The sequence below is a fragment of the Lampris incognitus genome, chromosome 14, assembly GCF_029633865.1.
Source record: "Lampris incognitus isolate fLamInc1 chromosome 14, fLamInc1.hap2, whole genome shotgun sequence".
NCBI lineage: Eukaryota > Metazoa > Chordata > Actinopteri > Lampriformes > Lampridae > Lampris > Lampris incognitus.
The window spans coordinates 45,666,768-45,685,832 of NC_079224.1; the positions used below are offsets into that span (position 1 = coordinate 45,666,768).

The window sequence follows — 19,065 nt, forward strand, 5'->3', positions numbered from 1 at the left end:
GCCAGGACAGGTGGTGTTTTCACAGAGAAAACCACGCCGCTAAAATGTTTCTTCAACAAAAAAGACGCCACGCCTGGTGGCTGCGCTCCAAACAAGCCCGCCGCAAAAACAAAGAAGAAGGCCGTGTGGAAGAGTTGGGAAAGAGGTAGGAGAGGGAGGAAGCTCCCATACTGTTTGGAGAGATGGAAGACACAACCGAGGATGCTTGAGAGGGGAGAGATAGAGACGCATGGAGAGAGAGAGAGAGAGAGATGACTGGGCGATCTAAAAAAAATCAATCAGTCTAGCTGTGGTATAGAAATCAAATCAAAGACTATTGAACTTCACTAATGATGGAGGGTAGGAGGATGACCGATCAGCTGCCATCAGCAGAGACAGACAGAGAGAGAGAGAGAGAGAAGGCTCGAGAAGGAGGGAGAGGAAGAAAAACCCAAAGACTGAGCGGCTGAGGGAAAAACATGGACTCGGGGGTGGAGTGGAGTGGAGTGGGTGAAGGCAGTAAATGACAGCTAGATCAGTCAATCAGCATGTTGATGAAGTGAACTACACAGGAGGTAGGGGTGGGGGTGGGGCGGGTTGGGTGGGGTCTGCAGCAGTTGCGAGACAATGAAAAACGACCACAGCCACAAGAAACACACACATACACACACGCACACACACACACACACACACAAGCTCCCTCTGTGTGGCGTATCGATGGAACGATGTGGCGGTAAATCTGTTCTCGCTGCAGTCCATCCAGTCACAGATGGACCGGAGGCAGCCGCCCAGCGAGGGAAACAACTCCGTTATTGTGAGCCCACACACACTTACACAGGCACAAGTTAGGGTACATCTGAGACGTATCGGCTGTTAAGAGGCAGCGGAACCAATAAAAAAAAAAAAAAAGGAAAACTTTTCACACCGGTGTTGTTCATGAGTCAGCCTGCTGAAAACGGATGTAAGTATTTCAGAGGAGAGCTGCTTTTGATGCTGAGCTGTTGGTGCTGGGAGAAAAATGAAAATAAAAAATGACTCATTCATCATCAGCCGCTTCTCCGGGGTCGGGTCGCGGTGGCAGCAAGCTAAGTAGGGCACTCCAGACGTCCCTCTCCCCGGCAACGCCCTCCAGCTCCTCCTGGGGTACCCCAAGGCGTTTCCAGGCTAGACTGGACATGTAGTCCCTCCAGCGAGTTCTGGGTCTACCCCGGGGTCTCCTCCCAGGTGGACGTGCCCGGTAAACCTCCAAAGGAAGGCGCCCAGGAGGCATCCTGATCAGATGCCCGAACCACCTCAACTGGCTCCTTTAGACACGAAGGAGCAGCAGCTCGACTCCGAGCTCCCTCCGGATGTCCAAGCTCCTCACCCTATCTCTAAGGCTGAGCCCAGACACCTTACGGAGGAAACTCATTTCAGCCGCTTGTATCCACGATCTCACCCTTTCGGTCACTACCCAAAGCTCCTGACCATATGTGAGGGTTGGAAGGAAGACTGACTGGTAAATTGAGAGCTTTGTCTTCCGGCTCAGCTCCCTCTTCACCACAACGGTCCGGTACAACGTCCGCATGAAAAATTTTTAAAAAAAAAAAGAAAGTTCCCCTTTGCTGTGCCGACATCCCCAGGCCGGCCTATTGGTCAAGGTCACTCTCAAGGAGGCTCCCTATGATGTGAAACATCAACCACACACTGTTCAAAAGAGGTGTGTGTGTTTATTTTAGCGGCATGTCTGGCAGTCTCTTCTCTCAGCATGCCGCTCACGTCGCCTCTCCCTGAGAAGCAATTAGCAGAATCAAATGCCCTTGACTGGCACCTCCCACCGGGTCTTGTGTGAGTAGATTAGAAAGCCAACAACGCGCCGCAGGAGGCTGACCAGCCACACCGGCCAACGGGACCTACATCAGAGAAGCCAGGCGGTGCGGACTATCAGAAAGGAAGAGACGGGAAAAAAACTCCCTGTTGCTCCGAAGCCGGTCTGGACCCACGCCTTGTTGACGAGTCGCTCCTTTAACGCCAACAAATGGCGGCGCAAAGTGTGGTCATTCTGTCTCGTGGATTCGAAGCGGGGAGGTTGGAATCCATACTGGTTGTACTGCGTGTAGATCACAACGTTTCATCCATCACATCTAAACCTTCATGGATGTCGCCATTATAATTTACCACAATTTGCATGTTTTCTGACTTGTTTCGCTCTACTTTGTACTTTTGATTCAACTCACTGCTTCTCAACGATCTAAGACACGCTTGAAATAAATGTTCTCCACATGAAACGTACTCTACGCTGACATGATTACTATGTAGCAAATGTACTAGTACCACTGCCACTGCTTCTTCATACTGTACTACTATGATGTAATTACAGTGCAGCAAATCAGGACTGCTACTTTATGTAGTGCTACAATATGACAATGTAGCGAATTCAGGGGGCAGCCGGGACGTGAACCCGGGCCCCCCGCACCACGGGCGACTACACTAACCGGTCAAGTAAAGGGTCGGACCCGTTAGTCAACTGGTTAATGTAGCCGCCCATGGCGCGGGAGACCCGGGTTCGCGTCCCGGATGTGGCGGTTCGCGGCTGCCCCTGAATTCATTACATTGGTGTTAGAAGTGGGCTGGTGAGACCCTGAGGCCATCGGAAGCGTGTGCACCCATAGGTGTGAGAGAGCTGGTATGGTGAAGCGGGGGGACGCGCTTCCTGAAGGAGGGTGGTAGTGTAACGAGCATGAATGAGTAGACTCGCTAGCCGGTTGGCTCATGGGTCGGACCCTTTAGTTACTGGTTAGCACAGTTGCCCCTGGTGCGGGAGACCCAGGTGAGCATCCCGGCTGCAGCGGTTCCTGGCTGCCCCCTGAATTCACTACATCGGTGTTAGAAGCGGATAACAGCTTGGATATCAAGGAAAATAGTAACTGTCGTAATTTCAGATAAAAACTGGAACGTATCGCGCAGAGAGGGACATAACATAACAAAGAGCCCCACTGGAAGGAATTCGAATGGCAAGTTAAGTGAGATTTTCCAGGACTCCTCTTGTCACATAAAAATCCAGTGGTACCTCGGATCAGCGCTGGAGGGGCTGTGACCTGGTAAGAGACCACACATATTTTGGGACTGTCTAAAATTTTGGGAATTTTGGCAAAACATTCAAAATGAAATTAACACATGTTTAGATATAGAACTGCCCTTGGAACCATCTTGCTCTTTTTTACGGTGGCGGCACGGTGGCGCAGTGGTTAGCGCTGTCGCCTCACAGCAAGAACGGCCTGGGATAGAACCCCGGGGTAGTCCAACCTTGGAGGTCGTCCCGGGTCATCCTCTGTGAGGAGTTTGCATGTTCTCCCCGTGTCTGCGTGGGTTTTCTCCGGGTGCTCCGGTTTCCCCCACCATCAAAAAGACATGCATGTTGGGGTTGATACTCCTGTCTGTGCCCCTGATTGAGGCATGGCAAGACCAACTGGAGGTGGTCCCCGGGTGCTGCACGGCGGCTGCCCACTGCTCCTAGCTACACAGCTAGGATGGCTTAAATGCAGAGCGGAATTTCCCCACGGGGATTAATAAAGTATCTCAAAAAAAAAAATTAGGAATATTACCATTCATTCCTGTTTTCTGAGAATGGGAACTATATATATGGACATTGAGAGGATGCTGAAATCCATGGAGTGCCCCGAGGACATTTATGCCTGTTTTGTACCTCTAACCATGTGACTACACTGTACAATTGCACTTGATAGTAGGAAATAAAAAAAGTAAAAAATAAAGGGCCCACAATTCACAAATATACACGCCATGCTTTAGAAATACAACATACACCTCTCAAACAAACACAATCTCATCTCATCTCATCTCATCATCGGCCACTTCTCCAGGGTCGGGTCGTGGTGGCAGCAAGCTAAGTAGGGCACTCCAACGCCCTCTGGCTCTTCCTGGGGGATCCCAAGATGTTCCCAGGCCAGACTGGACCTATAGTCCCTCCAGCAAGTTCTGGGTCTACCCCGGGGACTCTTCCCAGTTGGACGTGCCAGGAAAACCTCCAAAGGGAGGCGCCCAGGAGGCATCCTAATCAGTTGCCCAAACCACCTCAACTGGCTCCTTTCGATGCGAAGGAGCAGCGGCTCTACTCCGAGCTCCCTCCAGATGTCCGAGCTCCTCACCCTATCTCTAAGGCTGAGCCCAGACACCCTACGGAGGAAACTCATTTCAGCCGCTTGTATCCGCCATCTCACCCTTTCGGTCACTACCCAAAGCTCATGACCACAGGTGAGGGTTGGAAGGAAGACTGACTGGTAAATTGAGAGCTTTGCCTTCCGGCTCAGCTCCCTCTTCACCACAACGGTCCGGTACAACGTCCACATTACTGCTGATGCTGCACCAATCCGCCTGAAGGAGTTCAAGTATCTCGGGGTCGTGTTCAAACAAAAACAATGTGCTTTGCAAATACATACAGCTATTAAAAAATGTATTTTTTTGCAAATACAAGTACTATTACAAACAAATGCTGGACAGGTTCCTCAAATATGAAGAATGAATGCAAATAAATGAGCAACATTTTGCATGTCTGTGTCACAAGTTTTACGAATGCAACAAATTTTTTTTCGCTAAGTACACAGCAACACATGTCATTTGTGGGTCACCTGACTCCTGGCACTGTTATTCCGCTTGTATGAGCTGCAAATACAAATGCCTGATTTTCTCACAAATGGGCTGAGCACCAAAACAGCAGGTGGTGCCACGGGGGCATTTGCCTTCCATTCAACTCATTTAGCCTCCGGAATCTGATGACATACCGGGCGCCTTATCCCGACTAAGGCAGCGTGAGTGAATGGACATGTGATTACAGGTTACTGAAGTGTGTTGTAGAGAAGTGGGTACCAGCGCCAGTCCTCAGAGATTCAGGGTACTGCTGATTTGCTTTACCCTGCCAGGTGGTTCATTACATCCACCTCAAGTCTGTGGTCTAACCCCCCCCCCCCCAATTAGACAGCTGGAATACCTGGGTAGAGTAGAAAACCAGCAGCACTGCTGGTCTCCCAGGGTGTTGGAAACCTCTGGGCAAGAACAGAATCCCAGCATGCAACATGACACCATTCTAGCAGTGGGATGACTGGTGATCATGTGATCATGTGAGTTCTAATTACTGTGTGGTTCTGAGACGGTTTTCCTCTGAAGACTGAAAAGCAACGTCTTACCCGAACCAACCTTAAAAGTCGGCCTCAGTCAGGAATCAGGACTATTTAGCTGTCATTTCATTCCATGCACCTGCGCACATGAAATGATATGAACTATAGTTTCCCTCAGCCCACAGCAGTGCAACACAAAGACCAAAACACATATCCATAAACTACAAGAACACATATATCCAACATAATCACTGTCCAAGAGAGGGTACGCCAGGATAACTGTCAGAACTTCCGGTCTGCATGGGCTAGCAGTTAGCTTAGCCTGCCCCGCTTCCGCGTCCTGTCAGACCGCCCTTGGTGTTCTCTCCTTGGGCGCAGTTCCAGGCAGCAGCAGACCAGGCTCCTCCAGCCGATCCAACGCCAGCTCTCCCTGCCAAACACCTTCAACACACCTCTCCACACTCCACACGACAACACCAAAAACACAGTCAACGCCAGGCGAGGCCGCCGCCAGACCGCCCTCGGTGTTATCGGAACTGCCAGTCTGCCTAGCAGTTAGCTTAGCCTGCCCTGCTTCCGCGTCCTGTCAGACCGCCCACATTGTGTCCTCCTTGGACACAGCTCCAGTCAGGGTCGTGGTCCATGGGCCCACAGGACGCAGCAGAACAAGCTCTCCCAGCCATCAAACGAAGACAAGAACTTAGACACAGGTGTGGACAAACACACTGCATGGACGGTACTGTGTGAGGCCGCCGCACATGTAAGTTCACGCTGCCATCTTCCCACACCAGTACTGGGTGAGGCCGCTGCAAACATGAATTCACGCTGTCATCTTCCCACACCGGAAGCGGTGAGGAAATCATCAAATCGCCAAACCAAATGCAAAGCCTCTCTTTCAGCATGGTGGAAAAGAGAGGGATCGATTTCCAGAGCTTTAAGGAGAACACTTCCTGTTTTAAATCTATTTGGTCATTATGTTTCATTACATTATTTTTTTTTTTTGTCCTTCTGTCACAGCCTTCTTACTTTATTTACCCTATCTTGAGGAGCATTTTTTTGATTGTCAGTCAACAACTTTACAGAGAAAATGTTGATTTTATTTACATTTTATTGGCAAAGATGGCCAATTGTCCTTGGATGACCTCGCAAAATTTTAGAGGTAACAAGGGGTCACAAAGGAGGTCAAAACCATCTCCCAGCCTTAACTTTTAAAATAGCTTGATTGATTGATTGATTTATCAATTTATTTCCTCCCTTTTTCTCCCCAATTGAATCCGACCAATTACCCCACTCGCTGCTCCACCCCCTCTGCCGATCCGGGGAGGGCTGCAGACTACCACATGCCTCCTCCCATACATGTGGAGTCACCAGCCGCTTCTTTTCACCTGACAGTGAGGAGTTTCACCAGGGGGACGTAACACGTGGGAGGATCAGGCTATTCCCTCCAGTTCCCCCTCCCCCCCAAACAGGCGCCCCCACGGACCAGAGGAGGCGCTAGTGCAGCAACCAGGACACATACCCACATCCGGCTTCCCACCCGCAGACACGGCCAATTGTGTCTTTAGGGAAGCATGACCAAGCCGGAGGCAACACGGGGATTCGAACCGAAGATCCCTGTGTTGGTAGGCAACGGAATAGACCGCCACGCTACCCGGACGTCCAGCTTGATTTATTTTAAACTGATGACAAATATGTGACTTTCTGTCTAAAGATGTGATCCTATCGACCGCTGTGCTGAGAAAGCAGTTGTTCTGAAGATCCGCTGTGGTCAAACTTCCGGAGGGTCAAGAAGGGCTCGTCATGTGCTTTTTTTTGCTTCTCTATTCGTCAGTTTCAAGCACTTGGTGAACATTGGGAAATAAATGATGTGTGTTATATCCATCGTGCAAAACTAACCGGGCATCGCCAACAGGACCCAGTGCATCAACGCAAGTATCTGGATTCTTTTTGGGGCTGACGGGGCGCAGCTGGAACACCATTGATTTCCTGTCGGAAAACACGGCGCTCCATGCTCCCTCGCTCCACCGTGGCAGTGGGCGAGCGAGTCAGACGCTTAGTATTCCGCTCACGCTCTCTCTTTCTCCACACATCAGATGCTGGCAGGGGCTCTCTGCCACACGGCCACCAGCTCCCCCATGCAGCTCCTGGTCTTGGACTCTTGTTTATATTTCTAACCTTTATTTACACAGGCGAGCTCATTGAGACACGGGGTCTTATTCTCCTGAGAGACCTGGTCAAGACACCAGCGGCAACACAACACAACACAACACTACACACAGACAGGACATTAGGAGGAGGAGGAAAATTGACCTAATTTACAGAGACGGCACTAAACAACACGCGGGAGGGGTTGGTGGTAGATGGAGTTACGAGTGGGAGCTGCCCAGTACAACAGGATAATAAAATAAGCACCAGGACTACCGTATTTATTAATAATAAAAAAACAAAAACGAGCTCTGCTGTGCAACGGGAGGTCCTCACCGCTGCAGGGGCCATTACTCTCCAACACAAGAGCACTTCATTGTGGTTTATCAAATTTTTTTACACAAATAAAGGGGGAGGGGTACTTCTGCACAGTTAAGCAATTTCAGAAAATATAATATCACTTCACAATGATGTGGATAATTGGGCGGCGTCATGGCAAGAATCTGGAAATACAATCTGCATCACAACTATGACTCAACATACTGTGGTGTCACATGGTACGACAAACACTGATATACTGCAACATTTTGTCAACATTTTACAAAGATAAGGGAACAACTTAGTGGACATCAAATCACAGTAATTGGAGTCTAGCTACTGTAGCAATGGCAGCACCTGCTGCTGTTGTTCTGTGCAACCTTGTTATAACACTGCACCTGCCACCTACCAGGAGTCAGAAACCTTTATTTGTCATTTCATTTCATGCACTTGCGTACATGAAATGAAACTTAACATGGTTTCCCCCAGCCCACAGCAGCGCAACTCAAAGACAAGAACACATATCCAAACTACAAGAACACATATATCCAAACTACAAAAAAACTACAAAAACACATGTCGAAAAGTGCACTGTCCAAGAGAGGGAATGCCAGGATGACTGTCGGAACCACTGGTCTGCATGGGCTAGCAGTTAGCTTAGCCTGCCCCGCTTCCGTGTCCTGTCAGACCACCCTCGGTGTTTTCTCCTTGAGCCCACCGGATGCAGCAGACCAGTTTCCCCAAGCCGATCCAGCGCCAGCTCTCCCAGCCAGACACCTTTGACACACCTCCCCGCGCTCCACACGACAACACCAAAAACACAGTCAAGGCCAGACGAGGCTGCCGCCAGACCACCCCCGGTGTTATTGGAACTGCTGGTCTGTATGGGCTAGCAGTTAGCTTAGCCTGCTCTGCTTCCGCGTCCTGTCAGATCGCCCTCGGTGTTTCCTCTTCGGGTGCAGCTCCAGGCAGGGCCGTGGTCCCTGCGCCAACAGGACTCAGCAGACCAAGCTCTACCAGCCATCAAACGAAGACACACTTAGACTTACAGAAAGACACTGCATGGACGGTACTGGGTGAGGTTGCCGCAAATGTAAATTTATGCCGCCATCTTCCCACACCAGAAGCGAAATCATCTTTGCCCACTAGGAGAGATGAGACTAGACAATGAAGTAGCGATACTGACACCTCTCTTTGTGTAATTTAAGTATCAATGCAGCGGGGGGGCTTCCGGGTGGCGTAGTGGTCTATTCCGTTGCCTACCAACATGGGGATGGCCAGTTCGAATCCCCGTGTTACCTTCGGCTTGGTCGGGCATCCCTACAAACACAATTGGCCGTGTCTGCGGGTGGGAAGCCCGATGTGGGTATGTGTCCTGATCGTTGCACTAGCACCTCCTCTGGTCGGTCGGGGCGCCTTTGCGGGGGGGAGGGGGAACTGGGGGGAATAGTGTGATCCTCCCATGCGCTAAGTCCCCCTGGTGAAACTCCTCACTGTCAGGTGAAAAGAAGTGGTTGGTGACTCCACATGTATCCGAGGAGACATGTGGTAGTCTGTAGACCTCCCCGCATCGGCAGAGGGGTGGAGCGGCGATCAGGATAGCTCGGAAGAGTGGGGTAATTGGACAGGTACAATTGGGGAGAAAAAGGGGGGAAATCGCCCCCCTCCCCCCAAAAAAGAAAGAAAATGGACACAATATTGTTAAAGACACTATCATGACACTCAAGTGCAGGGAGATGTATTTACATGCCTAATGTGTAAATGGCTGTTTGGGGGTTACCCTCCATACAGTCCAAGCCATTCTGCACTCCTGATACTCAGCAGCACCAGTAGTGGATGAAAGGGTGATCCTGACTCTGTTCAGAAGTGCATTGGTGCTATTTATTTATTTATTTATTATATTTGGTAAAAATCCCAAACAGGACAGACTTAAGTGCCTGAAAGTTCTGGTCTTGGGTCAGCTGGCGCCGTAGCAGGACCGCCAGTTTTCTTTACGCAACCGAAATTAAACTAAGAGCACTGTCTGGGTTTTTGGGAGGTGTCTCCTGATCCCCTGATCCCCCATCAGGTCCTGGAAAATCATCCCTGCACAAACAAACGGATCTGAATAATGCCGGTGAGTCACAAAAGGGGTAAGGCTCCTCACAGGAGCCCTCGATTCCTCCTCGGATGTTCGGAGGTGGTGGGAGGTTGCAGGGCTTTAAGGTGGAGGAGGAGAAACAAGAAAAGGAAAACGAGGCGAGCGGGTTTCCAAAAATAGATTTTTGTTCACATGGAAACCACCCCGAGGAGAGAAGAGGAGGAAAACCTAAGTGAGGGGTGGTGTTATAGTGATGGTGTGAAGAGAAATAAAGAGGCAGAGGAGGAGGCAAAGAGGGGGGATGAGGGCGAGAATAGAAGAAAGATGAGAAGATAAGAGGAGTGAATGGTGGAGGAAAGGAGGGATTTAATGAAATAGGTTCTACGTCCAATAAAGGATGATTCTGTTTTTAACAACTTGGATCTTATTTCCATCATGACCATGATGACCATCTCCTTCAGGTATCACATCATGTGCAGGTTCTGTGAGGAGATTTTGGACACGGGACCAGCACTGGACTCAGCTTTACAAGGGTGTCTTATGGGACAACTGAACAGGAGTCTTAAACCTGTCATTTAAACAACAAACCGTGGCATCTGGGTAGCGTGGCGGTCTATTCCGTCGCCTACCAACATGGGGCTTGCCGGTTCAAATCCCCGTGTTACCTCCGGCTTGCTCGGGTGTTCCTACAGGCACAATTGGCTATGTCTGCAGGTGGGAAGCTGGATGTGGGTATGTGTCATGGTCGCTGCACTAGCGCCTTCTCTGGTCGGTCGGGGCGATATTTCCCCCAGTTCCCCCCACTTAGGGGGAATAGCATGATCCTACCACGTGCTACGTCCCCCTGGTGAAACTCCTCACTGCCAGGTGAAAAGAAGCGGCTGGTGACTCCACATGTATCAGAGGAGGGATGTGGTAGTCTGCAGCCCTCCTCGGATCGGCAGAGGGGGTTGGAGCAGCGACCGGGACGGCTCGGAAGAGTGGGGTAATTGGCCGGATAAAAGTAGGGAGAAAAATTAAATAAAATTAAAAAACAACAACAACAACAACAAACCCCCGAGTGAGTCAGTCAGACTGTGTCCATGATCATCCATCATCTATGACTTCTCTACTGTGCTGGCCGACTAGTTTATGGATGTTACGACTACCTACGGTAAGTATAGGCGACTACCTACAGTAAGTATAGGCGACTAACTACGGTAAGTATAGGTGACTACCTACAGTAAGTATAGGTGACTACCTACAGTAAGTATAGGCAACTACCTACGGTAAGTATAGGCGACTACCTACAGTAAGTATAGGTGACTACCTACGGTAAGTATAGGTGACTACCTACAGTAAGTATAGGTGGCTACCTACGGTAAATATAGGTGACTACTTACAGTAAGTATAGGTGACTACCTACGGTAAGCATAGGAGACTACCTACAGAAAGTATAGGTGGCTACCTACGGTAAGTATAGGTGACTATCTACGGTAAGTATAGGAGACTACCTACGGTAAGTATGGGCAACTACCTACAGAAAGTATAGGTGACTACCTACATTAAGTATAGGTGACTACCTACAGTAAGTATAGGAGACTACCTACAGAAAGTATAGGCGACTACCTACGGTAAGTATAGGTGAATACCTACAGTAAATCTAGGCAACTACCTACGGTAAGTATAGGCGACTACCTACGGTAAGTATAGGTGACTATCTACAGTAAGTATAGGTGACTACCTACAGAAAGTATAGGCGACTACCTACGGTAAGTATAGGTGACTACCTACAGTAAGTATAGGTGGCTACCTACGGTAAGTATAGGCGACTACCTACGGTAAGTATAGCTGACTACCTACAGTAAGTATATGAGACTACCTACAGAAACTATAGGCGACTACCTACAGTAAATCTAGGCGACTACCTACGGTAAGTATAGGCGACTACCTACGGTAACTATAGGCGACTACCTACAGAAAGTATAGGTGACTACCTACAGTAAGTATAGGTGACTACCTACGGTAAGCATAGGAGACTACCTACAGAAAGTATAGGAGACTACCTACGGTAAGTATAGGTGACTATCTACGGGAAGCATAGGAGACTACCTACGGTAAGTATAGATGACCACCTACGGTAAGTATACGTGATTACCTACGGTAAGTATAGGCGACTACCCATGGTAAGTATAGGTGACTACCTACACTAAGTATAGGTGACTACCTACAGAAAGTATAGGTGAATACCTACAGTAAGTATAGGCGACTACCTACGGTAAGTATAGGTAAATATCTACAGTAAATCTAGGCAACTACCTACGGTAAGTATAGGTGACTACCTACAGTAAATCTAGGCAACTACCTACGGTAAGTATAGGTGACTATCTACGGTAAGTATAGGCAACTACCTACGGTAAGTATAGGCAACTACCTACGTTAAGTATAGGCGACTACCTACAGTAAGTACAGGTGACTACCTACAGTAAGTATAGGCAATTACCTACGGTAAGTATAGGTGACTACCTACGGTAAGTATAGGCGACTACCTACGGTAAGTATAGGTGACTACCTACAGTAAAACGTAGGCAACTACCTACGGTAAGTATAGGCAACTACCTACAGTAAATCTAGGCAACTACCTATGGTAAGTATAGGCGACTACCTACGGTAAGTATAGGCAACTACGTACGGTACATATAGGTGGCTATCTAAGGTAAGTATAGGCGACTACCTACGGTAAGTATAGGTGACTATCTACAGTAAATCTAGGCAACTACCTACGGTAAGTATAGGCGACTACCTACAGTAAATCTAGGCAACTACCTACGGTAAGTATAGGCGACTACCTACGGTAAGTATAGTCGACTACCTACAGTAAATCTAGGCAACTACCTACGGTAAGTATAGGTGACTACCTACGGTAAGTATAGTCGACTACCTACAGTAAATCTAGGCAACTACCTACGGTAAGTATAGGCGACTACCTACAGTAAATCTAGGCAACTACCTACGGTAAGTATAGGTGACTATCTACGGTAAGTATAGGTGACTACATACGGTAAGCATAGGAGACTAGCTACGGTAAGTATAGGAGACTACCTACGGTAAGTATAGGTGACTACCCACGGTAAGTATAGGTGACTACCTACACTAAGTATAGGCGACTACCTACGGTAAGTATACGTGATTACCTATGGTAAGTATAGGCGACTACCCATGGTAAGTATAGGCGACTACCTACACTAAGTATAGGCGACTACCTACGGTAAGTATAGGAGACTACCTACGGTAAGTATAGGCGACCACCTACGGTAATTATACGTGATTACCTACGGTAAGCATAGGCAACTACCCACGGTAAGTATAGGCGACTACCTACACTAAGTATAGGTGACTACCTACGGTAAGTATAGGTGACTACCTACGGTAAGTATAGGCTGCAGCTTGCAGTTGCCTCACAGCTAGAAGGTCACCATGGGTGAGCATGGGGAGAACTTGCACTAATCTCTCTATGCACTTGACATGACACCCCAATAAAAACATGCAGAAGCCTCAGAAGGCTCTCCTGTCCTGTCCCTGTCGTGGTCAGGGACAGGACAGTGGCGTCTGGACACTGCTTGGCATCCTCTACATCATATTCTTTATCCATCCATCCATTAACCAAACCACTTATCCTGCTCTCAGGCAGCAGTCATTGGGTGGCAGACGGAGAGACACCCTGGACAGGCCGCCAGACCATCACACAGGGCCCACACACACACACACACATTCACACCTAGGGACAATTCAGTACGGCTGGTTCACCTGACCTACATGTCTTTGGACTGTGGGAGGAAGCCGGAGCACCCGGAGGAAACCCACGCAGACACAGGGAGAACATGCAAACTCCACACAGAGGACGACCCGGGACGACCCCCAAGGTTGGACTACCCCGGGGCTCGAACCCAGGACCTTCTCGCTGTGAGGCGACCGCGCTAACCACTGCGCCACCGTGCCGCCCCATATTCTGCATATATCTTATAATTCCATTGTAATTGTGTTATCCTCTTTCAATGTTGTGTTGTGTAAATTGTGTGAACACAACATCATTGCGCGTTGTCGTTTTGGGAGAGAGATCCTCCTCTGCTGCTCTCCCTGAGGTTTCTTCCAGTTTTTTCTCCCTGTTAAAGGGTTTTTCGGGAGTTGTTCCTTATCCGATGAGAGGGTCTAAGGACAGGATGTTGTGTTGCTGTAAAGCCCACTGAGGCACATTTGTAATTTGTGATATTGGGCTATACAAATAAAACTGAATTGACTTGACACGGCCATCCCCTTGGAGTCGGTCCCTGGGCGCTAAAGAAAAGGGCTGACCGCTGCTGCTGGCTGCCCCTTGAGGAAGGACAGCGAGGATGGGAAAGCTGCAGGAGAAACATTGCTTCAGCCACCACTCCCTGCATGTGTGTGTGTGTGTAAAGACAAACAAAGTCTCTGCTCTCTCTTGTCTCACTCCTCAAGTTTAGTCAGGAAGTAGAACGCAAAGGAAAATGACCGGTTTCGTTGGTTTGGTACTGTTTAGAAGGGTGGGGGTACCTGCAGTCAGCTGAGACTGAAGAGGTCGCTTAGGGCTCTGACACACCAGGCTGAGGGTCAGCCGCTGGCCAATGTCGGGCCGTCGGTGAGCGTCTGTGGCCCTAGTTTATGCAGTGTGTCCCGCGCCGTCGGCACTAGGCGGACCCCTGTCGGCAGCTTTTCGCCGGATTCAGCATGTTCCAGGCTCAGCGTTTTCGGTTTTTCTTTTTCAAAGCCATCCAGCATGCCGAATTTCGCCACAAGAGGACACTGTTACATAACCTCACATGAACAGGAACAACTTTTGGATCCGTGGAAACATAAAATCCGGGTGAAAAATCATCTGAAAAATCTGGCTTTTTTTTCGGTGAAAATCGGTAAGAACTGAAAACGCTGAGCCTTGAGCATGTTGAATTGGCTGTAGTCTTTGCGGTGTGTTCAAGTGCTGCTTTTTGGACCAGACGGCAGGCGATGTGAGGCGACGCGACAGTCGGCCTTCGTCACCGCTACTCGGTTTGCCGTGTCTGGACCCTTAGATGATGATGAAACATACCTGTCAATCAATGTTGTGCCCAGATGAACTGATTCACCTTTCTGTGACTTCTCTACCTGGATTATCGAGCATTCATAAAGAAAAAAGGGATGGTTTGTCACCAAGTCTGAGCACCGGAGAAGGGAAGATCCACCTGGTGGATACTGAATGTACTCCATCCATCTATCCATCCATCCAGCCATCCATCCAGCCATCCATCCATCCAGCCAGCCATTATCCAAACTGCTACCCAGTGACTGCTATCCTAGCAATCACTGGGTAGCAGGTGGGGAGACACCCTGGACAGGCTGCCAGTCCATCATAGCCCCCCCCCCCCACCCACACACACACCAACACACCTAGGGACAGTGTAGTACGGCCGATTCACCTGACCTACACGTCTTCGGACTGTGGGAGGAAACCGCAGCACCCGCAGGAAGCCCACACAGACACGGAGAGGACATGCAAACTCCACACAGAGGACGACCCGGGATGATGCCCAACGTTGGACTACCTCAGGGCTCGAACCCAGGACCCTCTTGCCGTGACGTGGCCGTGTTAACCTCTGCGTCAATGTGCCGCCCCTGAATGTACTCTTCTAGTTTATTTTGAGATGTGTTTGAGTGAGAGAATGTCCTCTAACCTGCAGCTCCGGAGAAAATGTAAGTTATTTAATAGTCAGTGTTTTATGATGAACATACAACTGAAAGGTCCATAGAAGAAAAGTTACAAAAATGTTTGTGTATGCTTTCATTTATAGTACCAGAACTGGCCAAAATCGGAATCGGCTGGAGAGTCTTGGAAAATCGGAATTGGCCAAGAAAACTGCAATCAGTGCACCTCTAAAGATAAGATGACATCATGAAATCCCCACCTCTCTGTGGATGGGTGTGAATGTGGGGACGGGGTGGATGCATGTGATGGGGGCGGAGGTGTAGAGCAACAGAGCGTGAGGTTCTGTGTATGATGCGTTCAGCAGAGACATTTAATACAACAGTAGAATCAGATAGGAATTCCTCCACTGATGAGATTGAAAACAACCAGTAGTACAGAGCGCGGGGGGTCAAAGGTCAAAAGGTACATAACAGAACAAAAAGAAGATTTAACAGATAATCCAGTTAACCTGCAGTGATGGGCACACACGAGGAGGGATGAGAACGGGTGGGAGGAGATGAAGATAAAGAACACGATGTGAAAATGAATCCATTATTGTCTGCTGGTTTATGACCATGTCTGTCTGCTCCTGTTGGGGAGATCATATTCGGATTTCATGCTTTTGTTTATTTTTTAACACTGGAAAAAAAGGAGTCTGAACAAGTCTGACAGTTAGAGAATGTCTTGGCTCATTTCACGAATGGGCGTTCAGGTGGAGTGGCGGTCTATTCCGTTGCCTACCAACACGGGGATCGCTGGTTTGAATCCCATTGTTACCTCTGGCTTGGTTGGGCGTTCTTACAAACACAATTGGCCGTGTCTGCGGGTGGGAAGCCGGATGTGGGTATGTGTCCCGGTCGCTGCAATAGCGCCTCCTCTGGTCAGTCGGGGTGCCTGTTTGGGGGGGGGGACTAGCGTGATCCTCCCAACGCTACATCCCCCTGGCGAAACTCCTCACTGTCAGGTGAAAAGAAGCGGCTGGTGACTCCACATGTATGGGAGGAGGCATGTGGTAGTCTGCAGCCCTCCCCGGATCGGCAGAGAGGGTGGAGCAGAGACCGGGACGGCTCGTAAAAATAGGGTAATTGGCGAAGTACAGTTGGGAGAAAAAGGATAAAAAAAAAAAAAATTACTCATCAAAAGCTGACTGCATAAGAATATCTCTTGTGATGCAAGACTCTTGTTCCATTCAGTCTCACCTATCTGACTTGTGTTGCTGCAGCGGCGTGCTGTCTGCAGCGGTGTGCTGACTGCAGCGGTGTGCTATCTGCAGCGGCATGCTGCCTGCAGCGGTGTGCTATCTGCAGCGGCGTGCTGCCTGCAGCGGTGTGCTATCTGCAGCGGTGTGCTGACTGCAGCGGTGTGCTGACTGCAGCGGTGTGCTGACTGCAGCGGCGTGCTATCTGCAGCGGTGTGCTATCTGCAGCGGTGTGCTGCCTGCAGCGGTGTGCTGACTGCAGCGGTGTGCTGACTGCAGCGGTGTGCTATCTGCAGCGGTGTGCTGCCTGCAGCGGTGTGCTGACTGCAGCGGTGTGCTGACTGCAGCGGTGTGCTATCTGCAGCGGTGTGCTATCTGCAGCGGTGTGCTGACTGCAGCGGCGTGCTATCTGCAGCGGCGTGCTATCTGCAGCGGTGTGCTATCTGCAGTGGTGTGCTATCTGCAGCGGTGTGCTATCTGCAGCGGTGTGCTATCTGCAGCGGTGTGCTGACTGCAGCGGTGTGCTGACTGCAGCGGTGTGCTGACTGCAGCGGTGTGCTATCTGCAGCGGTGTGCTGACTGCAGCGGCGTGCTATCTGCAGCGGCATACTGTCTGCAGCGGTGTGCTGACTGCAGTGTCATACTGTCTGCAGCGGTGTGCTGACTGCAGCGGCGTGCTATCTGCAGCGGCATACTGTCTGCAGCGGTGTGCTGACTGCAGTGTCATACTGTCTGCAGCGGTGTGCTGACTGCAGCGGCGTGCTATCTGCAGCGGCATACTGTCTGCAGCGGTGTGCTGACTGCAGTGTCATACTGTCTGCAGCGGCGTGCTGACTGCAGCGGCATACTGTCTGCAGCGGTGTGCTGACTGCAGCGGTGTGCTGACTGCAGCGGCATACTGTCTGCAGCGGTGTGCTGACTGCAGCGGTGTGCTGACTGCAGCGGTGTGCTGTCTGCAGCGGTGTGCTGACTGCAGCGGCATACTGTCTGCAGCGGTGTGCTGACTGCAGCGGTGTGCTGACTGCAGCGGTGTGCTGACTGCAGCGGTGTGCTGTCTGCAGCGGTGTGCTGACTGCAGCGGCATACTGTCTGCAGCGGTGTGCTGACTGCAGCGGTGTGCTGTCTGCAGTGGCATACTGTCTGCAGTGGTGTGCTGACTGCAGTGGCATACTGTCTGCAGTGGTGTGCTGACTGCAGTGGTGTGCTGACTGCAGTGGCATACTGTCTGCAGTGGTGTGCTGACTGCAGTGGCATACTGTCTGCAGTGGTGTGCTGACTGCAGTGGTGTGCTGACTGCAGTGGCATACTGTCTGCAGTGGTGTGCTGACTGCAGTGGTGTGCTGACTGCAGTGGCATACTGTCTGCAGTGGTGTGCTGACTGCAGTGGCATACTGTCTGCAGTGGTGTGCTGACTGCAGTGGTGTGCTGACTGCAGTGGTGTGCTGACTGCAGTGGCATACTGTCTGCAGTGGTGTGCTGACTGCAGTGGTGTGCTGACTGCAGTGGCATACTGTCTGCAGTGGTGTGCTGACTGCAGTGGTGTGCTGACTGCAGTGGCATACTGTCTGCAGCGCCATGCTGTCTGCACCCTTCTACCAAACACTTCTACCCCCCCCCCCCCCCGTGAGTTTGCTTCATTCATTCTGGCTGGTGCTTACATTCCTCCGCAGGCCGACGTGCAGGAGGCACAGTGCACCCTCACCAACTAGATACTGTGTGTGGAGCGGACAAACCTGGACTCTTTCGTTATTGTCCTCGGCAACTTTGACAAAGGGAATCTCAGCCATGAACTACCTAAACACCGTCAGCTGATTAAACGCCCGACCAGGGAGGAGAACACTTCAGATCACGGTCACACCACCATCAACAGTGCCCATCACGCGGTCCCCCACGCTGCACTGGGACTCTGGCCACCTCGTGGTCCACCTGACCCCTGCATAGAGGCAGCATTACATCTCTAAACCTGCTGTGAGGACATCTAAGAAGTGGACCAGTGAAGCTACGGAGGATCTTCACGAAGGCCTGGACTGTACTGGCTGGGATGTTTTCAGGTCTGTCACCAACAGTCTGGATGAGCACACTGAGGCTGTGACGTCTTACATCAGCTTCCGTGAGGACAGCCGTGTACCATCATGCACCAGGGTTACTTCCAACGATGGCAAACCCTGGTTTATAGCTAAACTCCGACAGCTTAGGTTGGAAAAGGAGGAAGTGTTTCGGGGGGGGGGGGACGACAGGGTCCGGTTTAGAGTCTAAACCTAAATACGGGTTTAGCTAGGCGGTGAGAGATGCTAAACGACCCTGAGAGACTTCAACAGCGGTTCGAAGACGGCTGAATCAGTTCAACTGGACACACAAACGTTTCATCTCTCATGTGTGTGTGTCCTCGTCGTGTGTGTGACCTTCTTGTGTAAGAAGTGGGGTTGTTGTGAAGCGTCTAGTGTGTGGGTGTAGTGTTCTGTGCTGTCACGTCTCACTCTCAACCATCACCGCTGGCTAGCAGACACGCGAACAGGAG

General features: G+C 50.3%; 1 protein-coding gene across 1 annotated transcript in view; it reads right to left on the reverse strand.

Annotated features, from left to right (window-relative positions):
* The window catches only part of efr3a (EFR3 homolog A (S. cerevisiae)), a 216,090-nt gene that overhangs the window by 82,067 nt on the left and 114,958 nt on the right, over positions 1 to 19,065 (reverse strand). The gene's annotated exons all lie outside the window — the stretch shown is intronic.